We start from the raw sequence: 13,720 nt of genomic DNA, 5'->3' as shown, positions 1-13,720 counted from the left end.
AATGATTTTTTCTTATTTCCTTAGAATCAGCAACAATTAACTAAAGTTTACTGGCTGATTTTGGAAACAACTGTTTCCATCTAGTTTATGTGGATAGAGTCTCTGCTTCCAAGGGACAAGAGAGAAAACTTTCGAGGAGAGTAGAAACAGAGCGTGGGTCACAGAGCAATGTTAGCTGAAGCAGGAGTTCGAGGGAAAAGTGTGGAGCACAAAAAGATCTTTTTTTTATGGAATGCTTCACAAATTTGGAGTCACCCTTGCATAGGGACCATGCTGATCTTCTGTACCGTTCCAATTTTAGTATCTGTGCTGCAGAGTGAACACAGCAACAGGATCTGTTGGATCAAAGCTCCAAAATAAGATCCAGGGTGGTCAGAAATCTTGCTCAAACTAGAGGTGTATGGGTTATATTGTTTTTTGAGACACCATCCCATAAATGCTCACAGTAATTACTAACTAATGACAGTCTATCATGCACCACTTATAACCATGAGAAAATGCAATTAGAATCCTCATTTTGAAAACCCAAGAGCAGACAGCAGTAAGAGATGAGTGTGTTTAATTCCAGTCAGTTATCTTTGGAATTAAGCAGTATGAGCTGTGCTGCCTCATAGTATAGCATGCAATGTGTGCAAAGCTGATCTTTATATCAGAGAGTAATCTTCATAAGAGACACTGTTTTTAATGAAATAGACTTTTCTATAAAAGAATTTTTGCAATCTTGAACTGCCTTGTGATACCTAGGAGAGCCATATCTCATTCTTCTTGGACTGAAAATCCAGATACATCCAATAGCTTGAAGTTAGGAAGGCCTCTGTAGTGAACACAGAAAACTTATCCTTCTCAGTGCTACTACCATCATTATCAAGCCAATCTCAACTGATAATTCATTTTCATCATGACACAAGCCAGCCCAACACACTTCCTAGCTGTGTGAACCTGAAAAGTTACTTAGCCTCTCTGAGCCTCATATGCTGCATTCCTGAAGTGGAGAGGAGATTGGATCACGATAGCATACTAAACACACGTTTCTAGTCTTCTTTTCTCACCTTAAAATCCTAGAAATGACAGAGAAAAAATATTTTGAAAACTCATAACAATCTGGAAAACAAGAAAGGGTGGTGTTAATTGACCAGAAATTATTAAAAGTCAGAAAGAAGATGAAACTTGATAGAGAAGTCACAGCCCAAAACATGCTCAGGAAATGATGGGTGGAGGAGGTGGGAGGCTTGAAGGATCTCAGAGGAAGCAGAAACAGGTGCGGATGGGAGTCCTGGGAATCGCTCAGTCTTAAGAGGGATTCTCTACAGCAGGAGCAGCTTGGGTGCTGGCCTCCAGCATCCCCCCTTTCCCATGCCATGCAGTGACTGGAAGGATCTGCTAGCTGGGCAGGAGCAGCGAGTCCAGCCTAAGGGTCACGGGGCCCCAGATGTGGCCGGTCACACCCAGGAAGGACCCAGAACTTGTGAATATCCCATCCAGAACACTCTCAGCACCCCACAACCAGCCTCTAAAAGGAGAATGTGGCTTTGAGCAGAAGGCAGCTGCCACAGACAGGCTGGCAGATTCTGCAAACATCAAGACAAGAATCACAAAATTGGTGGCTTCAAGAATCATTAAACTTTGAGAAAAACCAACACCACAAAGATTAAAAATCAGTGGGTTATAGAACCAGTACCCAAGGAACATTTAGTGATAGAGACAATGAAAATGTGTTAAAAGAAATATAATTACTATCTTTAGAAAGATACTAAAGGATATCACATTAATTCCTTCAATTTATTCAACAAGTTCTTTCTGAGCACTCTTCTGTTCCAAGTACTATGTTATGCCTTGAAAATACAGCAATCCACAAAATAGTTCCTGGTCTTTTAGAACTAAGGTTCTAGTGCAGGGAGCAAGAGATAATAAATAAGTAAAGAAATAAACAAATACCTCATTTGGCAATAAGTGTTACGAAGAAGAAGAAAACAAGAACAATGTTACATGAAAGAGCCAGCTGGAAATTCCTGGAATGAAAAATAATCGTTGTTGAAATGAAATTCTCAAAAAATGGGCTGAATAGCAGAATGACCGTAGCTGAGGAGAAAATTTGCACCTTGAAAATTGGAGCAGCACCTAAGGACAAAGACTAGGAAGTATGAAGGAAAATTAAGAAAATGAAGCATAGACTTACAAGGTCCAACATCTGTCCAGTGGGAATTCCAGAAGAGAGCAGAGAAGAGGGACTGCAGGATGGTGGTGGGTCACTCAGATCAGACTAGAACATCTTTCCAGAGTGCCACAGATGGCAAGACCCTACATAATACACAGAAGAATACCTAAAAAGACACTGAGCCTGGACATCCTGTGGTAGATTTTCAAGAGGACAAAGAAACCATTATAAAAGCTTAGTTTCTTCTTGCAACACTCATCCAATAGCTATTTATTGAGTGTCATCACTATGATGTTACTGTCAGTGTTTCAGGGTCTGAGGATCATGTGAACAACACAGAGGAGGCGTCTGACCTCACGGGGGCAGGGCAGGGGGCACTGAAGAGCTTCGTATTTCCTATTCAGAGGCCAGCTTATCGAATACCTAAACCCATTAACTACCTGAAAGAGTATAGATGGAAATAATCAGGGTGACAAAATTAGATGCAAATGGGGTGAGGGGGTGAGGGGCTACTTTAGGTGGGGAGATTGCAGTGGAATTCTGTGAGGGGCCCTGAGATGGGAAGGATAAGAAAGGACAGCAGCTGGAGACCAGGGGGATGTTATTTTGGGCGGGGGCCCAGCAAGTGCACATGCCCCCAGGCAGGGAAGAAGAAGTGTGCTCTAGAAAAGGAAAGAGCCCAGAGTAGGCGGTGGTCTGTGTGGTGTGAGGGTAGAATGGCTGGAAGCACCCGTGTCTCTGGATGGCATGTGTGACAAGGACTTCAGGGGGCATGAGGACCACCTCACGTGCTGGCGCCTGGGCTTGTTTCTTCTCAGATGCCTGTCTGTTGCATCTTTTCTCAATGGGGCTCAGACCTGTGCCTTACCTTCTGTCCTGGAGAACAAAGGAGAGTTTAGGGGTTTGATGGGTATATTTGAGGTTTCCAGCTCAGCGGGAGGGTCTCCTGCCAGGGAGCAGACGGACTGGGCAGCCTGGGGCACTGAGGAGAAGGGCTCGGCCCAGGCCGTGCACTGCTCAGTGAGACGTGATCAGAATGCAACCCAGAGGAATGGCCATCTGGCCCGTGTCAACCTTTGATGACTGACTCCAGCAGCGTTTCTTATCACATACAAGCTGGTTTGGAAAGTTGGTGTGTGACTGTGGGTGGAAGGTGGGGCCAAGAGACCTACAGAGAGCTGACACCCCTTGCTTTCTTCCTGGCAGAGAGGCCTGATATTCCATTCATGTCCCTCTTTATGTGTGCAGTTTTTAGAGCTGAAGTGGGCTATTCAAGAATACATTTAAGAAGTAAGGATGGAGTAGCAGTTTGAGTGTGGACTGATAACAGCTGCTCACTTACCAGCAATAAATTGCATGCTACAGGGCAGCCCTGGAGGGAAGGTCCAGTGGACAATGAATTCCACATTCTTTATCAGTAGAGCCTTAGCTGCAGAGAAGGAATGCCATTGGGGAAACTTGAGAGGCTGGGGATTGGCCTGGGAAGGGGCTGGCTACACCCTTCGTGACTTCTAGAGATTCTTTCATAAAATGAGCAAACAAAAAAGTCTGTGGAGTAGTATATCTGCATTGCAGAGCTATAGGCTATGCAAATTGTTGTAGAAAAACTCCACCACAATTTATTAAGTAGGATCCCAATTTTTCTATCCTACAAAACATGAGGGTCGCAATATTGGGAGCTTAATAAAACACAGTATATTTCAGTGAGTCAGCACTGCCACAAATAGCATGAAAGTAAAGATGGTAGATAACATCCTATGCACAAGTGGACATACATGGGAAAGAGAAAGTCTTAATGACCATGGGTGTCACTTCCTTTCTACCTGTCCCCGCCAATTCTCATCCAAGACAAGAACTTCAGCTGCTCCTGCTTGAGAAAAGTGTAAACTGCCAAGTACATTATATCCAAATTTGCATCACTGTGGGGTGGTAATGGGTGGAGATTTAGGTATTGATGTCCTGGCATACCACCTATGGTGCTGGGTAGGGCATGATGACCTCAGACACAGGGGAAGCAGAGGAAGCCATAAATAAGTCTGGGTCCATTCCTGTGGGTCAAGGAACATTTAGAGGAATTATGATACCCCTACTAAAAATAAGTGCAGTAGAAACCTGCTCTGAAGGACAGGAGAAAGAGAGACAGAATGGAGGAGGGGTTGAAAATAGACCCGTGAGGGGCAACTGTTATACAATGACTTTTGGTCTCTACAACCTGAAAGTCCTTCATCAGGTTTTGTGGTGGCAAACCACCTTTGTTGTGTGTCCTAAGCATCCAATCAGGGATGAAAAAATGTATACTATTGCATAGATATTAGGAGAAAAATTCTTATTTGGTCAGATTCATTCCAATCAAGGGAGAGACTGGGGACTTGGCTATTATGGAACGCATTTAAATTAGTGAAGATCGAACAGTCTGTAATTACTCTCTGTCATCCTAAAGAAATGTATAATTCAATGGAGGCAATATGTGGATCCATAAGTAGGAGTTACACCATCTCCTTCACTCGCATTCTTGTTTTTCAGACCACAGCCAGGCTGCCTGTGGGCCTGTTTTCTGTTTGACTGCAGCCAAGGGAGCAGAAAGTATAGTCACATCTCAAAAGACTGCTCAACTGAGGAATATTCTCCAAGGGGCTTTTAGAGATGGGCTACTGGGGCATCTCAGCATAACACAGTAGGACCTGAAGCTCCACCTGTGGTTCTAGGACGTGCAGGCCAGAGAGGGGCTTCCTTTCAGGTGGGAGAGCTGAGCACAGCTGGGGACCCTGCATTTGAAGTGCACTGTTCAGGACCCCTGCCAGGTTATGGAATGCTCTGGGAGACTAGGGCAGGTCTGTCTCAGTGCTGTTTTGGCACTCAGCCACTTGTTGAGGAAATTCAGTGGAATGATTTCAAGAGGCTGAGGATCATGAAAGGGAAAATCAGAAGAGTCTGTTGCAAAATGGATCAAATGGTAGCTAATTTGTGGAGTGGTATATCTGCATCACAGAGCTATAGGCTACGAAAACTGTAGAAAAACTCCACTACAGCTCAATAAGTAGGATCCCAATTTTTCTATCCTACAAAACATGAGGGGTGCAATACTGGGAGCTTGTATTAGCACTCAGCCACAAGTTCCACTTGTTGGGAGATCCCACATGGTCCAAGCACCATGACGTACACGTACAGGAATAGGACAGCAGGTAGTTGTCCAAAAGGATCCAAAAGGACTGCCACGTCCCCTGGAAGGAAGGTAGAGATGACGAGTAAGAAGAGGGGGTGACTACCCCTTGGGTGCCGTAAGGCACAATTGGCTGTGCATAGAGGTGGAGCACCTATGACCTCATTCTGGGAAGCAGCAAGGTCCCTCTGTGGATTTGAATCCAGAGGCAGTAGTGCTGGAGTCCATGGGATCCAGGTGGAGCATCTGTATTGGAAAAAATCAGTATCACCAAGGGAGGGGTCATGATCCCCGCAGGAAGTGAGGAGACCTGGGTTTCCAGAGCTGAGGTCTAGGTGCTGGTTGATCACAGAGGCCTCTGAGAACTCCATAAAGCTGCTCCACTAGCTCCTGCTGCTCTGGATGGATGTCCCTGAGGAGGGACAGCTCTCATGTGGCTGAGATGCTGGGGTGTGACCCACGATGTCGGGTGTCCCAGCCCTCTCTTCCTCTGGGGCAGGGGCAGAATAAGTATTGTATTTCTGCTAAGGAGTGTCAAGGTGTCCCACCCTTCCTAGAGTGTGAGGTAAGTACTAGGGGACCTTTGTAATATGACTCAAGGTGGGGGTCCAGTAAGACTCTCCTGGGTAGCCATGTATCAGAAATGTGCTTACAGGTAAGACCTTGCAGCCCATCTCCCTTCTGCTCCCAGTCCAGGTTGCTCTTGTCGTTGGTGAGACATCTTTGCATCTTACATGGTTTGGACCAACAGCCCAGAATGGAAGGGAGTGGGAACAGACACCCCCTTGGCACCGCAGTGAGTGACAGCCACTGCCTGGGCATCTATCTAACTGGCCACACTCGGCACTTTATTGGACACTGTGTATCCAACCTGATTGGGTGAGTCCTGACCACCAACACTAAAAACTTACTGCTCTGTCCTGCTTATAACACCCTGGGTGATTCTGAGAGCTAACAACATGAGGTGAGGTTTCTAATATGGGGTCTAACTTTGGTACCATCTTTTATCATTTTTTGATACATGCATCAGGATAGTCCCCAAATCAGTTTTAAATCATTCTTGCCCAGAGGACATTTAAAGTGGCCCAGGCTCCAGACTGTGTAACATAGAGTGCTGGAGACAGTTTGGTGGCTTGAATCGGGTCCAAAGGCACTTTCTACCCAAGAAGTCTTTCCAAGCAAAGCTACACTACCAAGAGGAGTGCGTGCTGGTGCTAGGGGTCACGGCAGCACTTACGCAGGGATTATGTGCCTCTGCGTATTGGGGCCTCCCAGCCTGCCCCTCAGTCCTCGTCTCATGCTATAGAAGAACTCAAACAGCTCCTTTGTTCCTCTTACTGATATTTAGGGGAAATGTATGGCTCCCAACACCTTTGTGCTGCAGAGGAGGAAGAAGAGCACTGGGAGAGGCAGGGGCCGGGGCACTGCCACCGCTGTGCAGGGGGCTGGGGGCTATGAGCAGGCTGAGACCCCAAGGCATGTGCTTACCTCTTTGTGAAGCTCTGAAATCAATGGGTCTTGGTGAGAAAACCTCTTTTGCCCTGTGTTTCCTCTGCTTTGCCTTTCTTACCACGAGGGGCCCACCTTGGAGGGCCACGTCCTGGGAGTGCACTGGGGCAAAGGAGCTGGGGAGGCCACCTCGCTGGCTTGTGCCCAGGCACAGTGACGTGTCACCAGCAGTCTGGCCCAGCTCACAGATTTGCCATTCCACAGAAGAAAATAACAGTTATGCCTCCTGCATCATTCCCTCACGGTCTGCAGGGGTGATGGGCAGCTGGCTGGCAACCAGGTTCTGGTCATTTCTCTCTCTCTCTCTGCTTTATTTCACATCAACTTCCAGACCAGCTTAGGGAGCTGACACTTCCCTATTCATATCTCCCTTTGGGCTTATGTGCAGCCTTCCTCGTATGCCTGTCACTAAGGCTGCAGTCACTTGTTAGTGGGTTTCTTCTCCTCTAGACTCCAGAGAGTTCCGGAAGAACAGTGTTCTAGGGAGAATGGTGTCCCCTGCCATGCCCCCAAATTCCCATCCTTCCTGGAACCTCAGGAAATGACCTTACTTGGAAATAGGGTCATTGCAGATATAGATAGGTAAGATGAGGTCTTACTGGAGTAGGGTGGGCCTCAGTCCCATATAACTGCTGTACTTATAAGAAGAGGAGAAGAGACACAGACACACACAGGCACGGAGGGGAGATGATTTGAAGAGATGCGGGGAGCACGCCCTGGGGGGAGGGAGGCAGAGATTGGAGTAATGTATCCACATGTCCAGGAGCATCAAAGCTTGCTGCAAACCCCAGAAATTAGGAAGATGCAAGGAAGGATCCTCACTGCCTTGCCTCCAGCCTTTGGAGAGAACGTGGCCCTGCTGACAACTTGATTTCAGAACTTGTTAGCCTCCAGCCCTATGAGAGAATAAATTTCTGTTGTTCGAAGCCACCTGGTTTGTGGCACTTTGTTGCACTGGCTCTAGGACACTAACACGGGAACTGTGTTCTGGCCACTGCTGTGCTTCAGGTGCCTAAAACAGGGCCTGGAATGGAGAGGCAAACCGCTAATGTTTGCCAACAATGAACTGTATGTAGAGATGGGGGGAAGAGAAGTGTGCTGGAGGAGCGCGGACACCCATAAAACTGAAAAGCTTGCCTCTCTGGTTCATGGCCAAGGAGTTGGACACCTGGACATCAGTGTACGCAGTATATGCCCGGCAAGTGCCATTCAGTGAGCCAATGAATAAATGAATGAATGAAGTCATGATACTGGATTTCTCCCATCTTCACATTTCTTCTAAAAGAATGGTCGCTTAACATGTCTTGTGACAGGGAATGATGAAAGTCTTTGTGTCCCAAACAGCAACCGGCAGAACTGTGTCGAGACACACACATACACAAATGACTTGTATAAAGTGTGACAGCACACCAGGCCCAGAACTGCGGGGGCCCAGACCCAAGGCCAAGACCTCTAGGGTAGAGAGAGGCAGGGAGGCTGGGTGTCGGGCTGTGCCTGTGGCGTTGCCTCCAGGGGCCTGTTTCCCTGCTGAGTCGCACCCCCCACCCCCAGAGCCTTCTTCCTGCCCCAGCTCGGCCCCTCCCCTCCTGTGCCCCCACCCCTGTGCCGCTGGAGCCTCTCTGAGAAGCAGGCTGGCTTTCCTCACAGCTGCACCGCCACTCCCGTTCGGGCTTCCCCTTCCCGCCCTCGTTGTTAGTTGTGGGCCAGGCTTGTTTGCTGCACAAGGACAGGAAGAAGACATTCTTCCCATTCTCCAGGCATTGTCGCTAATTGAAATGGGAAGCAAGACAAGGCTCCAGCAGAAAAGCTTATTATGGGCCGCCTTGTTGGAAGAAAATGAATCACCTAAGCAGATAGGTTTTCATGATCTCAGGCAAACCTCACTCTTTATTCTATACAACCCTGTCTAATTGTTGAAAAAAAAAAGTTCATCTGCCTCATAATGGAACAGCCATAATGGAAGTGTTGTGAAATCACTGAAAAGTTTATTCAAGGCTTGCTTTTGAAAGCCCAGACATAATGCACGGGCTTCGGAGGAGTTAATAGAATTGGCCCTCATTGAAATTGCCTGGGTAACAAATTTCCCTAACACGTGTCCTTCTAGACATGCCTGTTGATGGAAGTCTGAATTGGCATCTGACAGATGCAAAGTGCTAACAAAAGGGCTGAGTTTCCCAGCTCTGCTGTTACTCGTTGCCTGTGGCTGTGTTGTCAGAGTCCCTGTCCAGCGTCCCACAACTGTCAGTCCTTGACAGATCCCAAGAAACCAAGTTTTGGAAACAGCAGATACTGAACTCTTTCCTCAAATTGTGCAGCATGGAGAAAGAAGAGAAAACCGTTTGTCTCAGGCCGCTTGGGCTGCTGTAACAAAATAGCATAGGCTGGGTGACGGGTGACAGGTGACTCACAAACAATTGACCGTTGACTCACAAACAATGGAACTTTATTTCTCACAGTTTAAGAGGCTGGGAAGCCTAAGGTCTGTGTTGGCAGATCTGGTGTTTGGGGAGGGCCTGCTTCCTGCTTCTCGCCATGTGCTCACACGGTGGGAAGGGGCAAGGGAGCTCTCTGGGGTCTCTTTGGTAAGGGCATGAATCCAGATCATGAGGGCTCCACCCTCATGACCCAATCACCTCCCAAAGTCCTACCTTCTCATCTCATCACCCTGGAGAGTTAACATTTCAGCATGTGAATTTGGGGGCAACAAAAGCATTCAGACCCTAACACCATCCCATGAAGTGGAAGGAAAACATCTGAGAGAAGGATGGACAAGCCAAGGCTGTAAAGGACAAGGTACCTTGCAGTGAAATTTCCTTCTAATAACTTATGTCAGGATGGAGGAGTCAGAGTCAACTGAAGAAAAAGTTAAAGAAACATAGAAACAATAAGGCAATGTTTGTACTCCTCGCGCACTGCACTGCTCTTGATGAATACAAATATTTTGGTGTCTGCAGCCACTGAGCAATGATGATTATGTAGGTGCAGAATTAAAGGAAGTTGGCTGTGAGTTTAAGGCGAGTTCAGAAAAGGAGAAAACCGTTTGAACTGATGATTTAGGAAATTTATTGGGAGACCTCTCCTACTCCACACACATCCTGTATCTCCTCTGAGTTTTACCCAGGCCTGTTCTTCCAGAAACTGGTGACTCGGTCAGACAGTAAAAATAAGGGTAATTCTCTTTACTTCTTCCCCAAATGCCACATAGCACACTGGGAGCCATTTGTAACCTAAATTTTCTCCTTCTTTCTCACAGTGTATGCAAAGAACTGTGCAGTGGGTCACAGATGATGGCACATTCATTAGCACTCCTTGCACTGAGTGGCGAGGTCCCTGTCCCCTCCTCGGGGAGGCACTGGGACTGCTTTGAACAGTAGACAATGGTGGAAGCGATGCTATGCCAGTTTCTAGACCCAGGCCTTGAGAAAGAAAGTGGCAACCTCCACTTCTTATCTCTGGAAACATTCTCTCTGGGAGCCCGGAGCCACCAGCCGGAGACGCTCAGCAAAGGCTCTGGCAGACGGGCCCAGCGAGCCCAGCCTTCCAGCCTTCTCTTCCTCGGCACCATATCAATAGGTAAAGCTGTCTCAGACTCTCTGGACCAGCCTAGATGCCAGCTGACCATCAAGAAACCTCAACTGATACTGCATGGAGCCAATGAATCATCCACTTGCACTCTAGCTGAAATTCAGACCCAAAATCATGAAACATATATAATAAGATGGATTTTCTCTTAAGCTACTAAGTTTTGGGGCAGTTAATTACACAGGTAATCTGAAGGTAAAGTTAAGAACACCAACCTGTAGGGGTGTTTCTTTTCTACCCTTTCTGGTGAAAACTTCTTGGTTTGCTTCTCCAGTTGGTGCCTAGCATTGATTTCAAGTTCATGTTGTGGATCTTTCTGGTGACCCACACCACGGCTGGAAGGCATGTAGTGAGGGTGCTTATATTTGAGGTGAAACGTTTTCTTGTCAGAGACATACCCTGGGCCAGAAGGAACCTGTCCACACAATGACCGGTGTGTGTGTGTGTGTGCACGCTTCTTGTTGGTGTGAGAAATATGTGTTTCATTACCAGACTTTATTTTCTGTCCTCAATAGAGCCTTTTTCTTTTTCTTCTTTCTTTTAGTGGGGACAACAGAAACCATTTCAAGGCAAAACCCTGTCTACTGCTTTTGTTTTTCCCTCCTTGTTCCGTTGAGCCTTGTGCGTCCAGTGCTGGCGTTTCTCGAGGTGGTCGGCATTGTTCCTTCCTCCTGGGCCCGGCAGAACGCTGGGAGGGTCAGTTGGAAATGAAGCTTCTGTTATCTGCGATCTGCCTCACCCTCTAAGCCGGTCCGTCCCTACACTATGGCTCAGCCAAGCATGAAGAAAATTAATTGTCCCCACTCTCTGCTCTGATGCACACCAACCTCCTGCGTGTGCTGCCCCCAGCTCGCAGCAGCCGGTGAAGAGCTCGCCCAGCGCTGGAGCAGGACCCCCATTCCCAGGTTCCGCCCTGCCCCGGATGCCGACCTCCGCAGCCAGACTCTCCGGGGCTACCAGAGCCCGGGAAGGAGTGCAGGGAGAGTGAGAAGGCTGATGACTCTTGCGTGTTCCTAGAAATTGCAATGGGCATAGGAAAGGAGACTTGATTAATTTGCCTGATGAATTATGCATCATCTCTGCCTGCCGCCCTCTTAGCTTCAACACTTTATTATTCACAAGGCTTGAAACCCACCACCTCTCCTCTTCTTGCCTTGAAAGCTGCCTTGAAATCTGTGAAGTCTTTGGAGCTTGATGCTGTGACCACCTAATAGAGTGCTCCCCAAAGTTGGCAGAATTACGGAAACATGAGCTGTTTAACACACACACACACATGCACACACACAGCAGGAGTAACTCATCATAACAAACCCAACATTTGTGATATGAGGGGAAACTCACTGTCTTTTGTGGTCTAGGACAAAAACAATTTAAATACAGGAGTGGCAATTACTTAGTCTTGTCTTAAGTCAACACCACATGAAAGAAAGTCTCCGTTAATAAAGAAAGAAACAAATAGGACTGCCACAGCAATGAGATTAACTTTAACTAGGTGTTTTCATGGCCTGTGGACGGCAGAGCTGATCTCCCAGTGTTTCACCTCTCTGGTCTGTTCGGTCTTAGATTTAACCAGGGGCCATTTTTCAATCCCTCCTGAGTGGTTAGTGGCAATCTCGCCTTTCATTAAAGGTCCTAACTTCTCCTACATGACGCTGTCTGCCTTGCTACCCAACTTTACAGGGGAAGAGAGAAACTCTTTCTGTTACTAATGAGAGTAAAATAAAGGTGAAATTTCCTGCATGAAGTTGGGGTGGAAGAATTGGGTAGAGTCCAGCTTTTTGTTAGCATCTTCTGTCAAAGCTCAGCCTGAGGCGCAAAGCTAACAAGGGAAACAAATTCGGTTAATGAACTAAGACCATGATATTTTTTTACACTTTTTTTTTCTGGTAACAGCTGTGTTGAGATATAATTCACATAGCATACAATTCACTCACTTGAAATACACAATTCAGTGGCTTTTAGTATACTCAGAGAATAACAGTTTCATCATCCCAGAAAGAAACCCTGTGCTCGTTAGCTATGACCCAGACCCCCAACCCAAGGAAACCAACCTGCTTCCATCTCACTAGATTTGACAGTTCTGGACATTTCACATAAAAGGAATCATAGAATACATGATCTTTTGTATCTGAGTTCTTTTATTTGGCATAATGTTTTCAAGGTTCATCCATGTTGCAGCAGAATCAATACATGATTTCTTTTTATGGATGAAGACTATTCCATTGTCTGGACATACCACCTATTGTTTCATTGTTCATCATTTGATGCATGGTATTGTAATCATTTTGATGGCAGTGTTTATGTTGTTTATGAGAAGAATCGCACATCAAGTTGACGAGGAAGCTTTTGGGTAATGCAGGAGACTAGAAGAAGACTCATGTAAAACTCTTAAGCAGGAAACCAATTTTAGGTTCTTCCAAGCCAGAGTTAGAGCATATAGCGAGGGCTTGATAACAACATGTCTTACAGTATTTGGAGGAAGTTTTACCAAATAAGCTCTTTTTCAACGTATTAATAAAAAATATCTTTTCAAAACAGTAAGAATTCTATATTCAATGAACATATATTGAACACTTACTCTGTTAGAGTTGCTGATTTCGAGGACTTAAAATTCTAATGAAATAGTGGTGAAGATAGCACATGAAGGCGCAGAAAACAATCGGTTCTGATGTGCAGGTTGAGAGCTGGGCAAACCAGAAGGCTAACCTGGCCAGGCAGCAGAGAAGCCTGGCTGGGCTCAGTCTTGCCTCCAGCGCTCCAGCTGTGTGCGGACTGTATGAGCTTCCAAACCAATATCGCAACAATGCCTGTCTTCCTCAGAGGAGGCAGCCAAAGTTCCAGCATCAGGCTTGCTCTGTGGGCCCCTGAGGACTGAAAATCCACTTGAATCAGCCAGTCTGGGGGACTCTGTTTCCCTGGCTGTAGGTAAAATGAGGAGCTGGACTCAATATTCTGCACCCTCTCTCAAGAAGCAAAGAGTAACATGGGTAGACTTCAGAATCTGGCTTTGAATCCTGACTAGCTGTGCGGTCTGAGGCAGATCATTGTATCTCTCCTACAGGATAGTTCTCTCTTCTGTAAATGGGAAGAATACAACTTACCCATAGATGTAGTGGAAGGATAGAATGAGGTAATGTCCACAGGGTGCAGGCAATTTCATTAGCAGGCAATAAGTAAATGGTAGTTACTTAAGCTCTGATAATGCCAGCAATCTCCAATGTGATATGAGTCAGCTACTCAGGCAATAACGTATTTCCTGAACACTTCGCATGCTTTCCCAAACATGAGAGAATAAAAGGAGAATGTGATGAAGA

General features: G+C 46.5%; 1 non-coding gene across 1 annotated transcript; it reads right to left on the bottom strand.

Annotated features, from left to right (window-relative positions):
* Positions 1-221: 221 nt before the first annotated feature.
* On the bottom strand, positions 222-324 carry LOC118973287 (U6 spliceosomal RNA). The gene has a single exon (XR_005062553.1). It is a non-coding gene; the product is annotated as a U6 spliceosomal RNA (small nuclear RNA).
* Positions 325-13,720: the final 13,396 nt, after the last annotated feature.

The sequence above is a fragment of the Manis javanica genome, chromosome 3 (genome assembly GCF_040802235.1).
Source record: "Manis javanica isolate MJ-LG chromosome 3, MJ_LKY, whole genome shotgun sequence".
Taxonomy (NCBI): domain Eukaryota; kingdom Metazoa; phylum Chordata; class Mammalia; order Pholidota; family Manidae; genus Manis; species Manis javanica.
The sequence above is the reverse complement of the archived record's forward strand: the minus strand, read 5'-3'. Positions and strand labels throughout refer to the sequence as shown.